The following is a 775-nucleotide window of genomic DNA, read 5'->3' as shown; positions in this document are numbered from 1 at the left end:
GACTGATCAAAGAAGCATTAGTTGTTTTATTTAAATGAATCATTAATCAAGCCATTAGGTACAACAAACAAACCCAACCAAAGTGGAACCAGTTGTTTCATGCAACCATGACCAAAGTTTTAACCCTGTCGTTGGCCAAATGCAGGTGCTAAAAATAAAATCCTTTCACGGTGGAGAAATGTGATCGTCACATACATCTCATCTGCATGTAACAGCTCAAGCTTTTTCCATTCAATTTTGTGAAACATTGCCGTACTGAGGCAAGTTTTTGCTGATGACTAAAGCTCTCGGTCAGGGGTGAAATGTCATATTACACAGTGTGAGATGCTCTTTGTGGTCAGCCAGAGTGTTAAACGCAGTGCAAAAAGTGTGATTCGAAGTGAGGCAGAGAGAGTACTGCCGGATGGAGGCCCGCAGGTGCGAGAGTGAAAACTGTTTGTGTTAAAAAAAAAAAAAAGAAAAAAATGCCTTCTAAAACATGATCATTAGAACGAATCTCTAAGAAGGAAATTAGTTATTAGGAAGCGGGGGTGACATGCAGCAAACCCGGGCGGCTGCTGTAAGGGCTCGGCCTTAGTACGTGGGCACGCTCTACCAGGTGAGGGATAAGTGCGTATTAGCTCTACAGTCCCTGTGTCAGCATGGTCGTCATTCAGAACAGGATTACAATTAAATATTTCAAATGAAACTAAATGTTTGTAGAGAGAGAGCAACAGTAATGCTTACAACAGCAATGTCCCTGTATAAACTCAATAATACCTCACTGGAAACAAAT

Source organism: Morone saxatilis, unplaced genomic scaffold, assembly GCF_004916995.1.
Source record: "Morone saxatilis isolate NCDOM2014 unplaced genomic scaffold, NCSU_SB_2.0 Contig22, whole genome shotgun sequence".
NCBI classification, from domain to species: Eukaryota; Metazoa; Chordata; class Actinopteri; family Moronidae; genus Morone; species Morone saxatilis.
Note: the sequence above shows the minus strand (reverse complement) of the source record.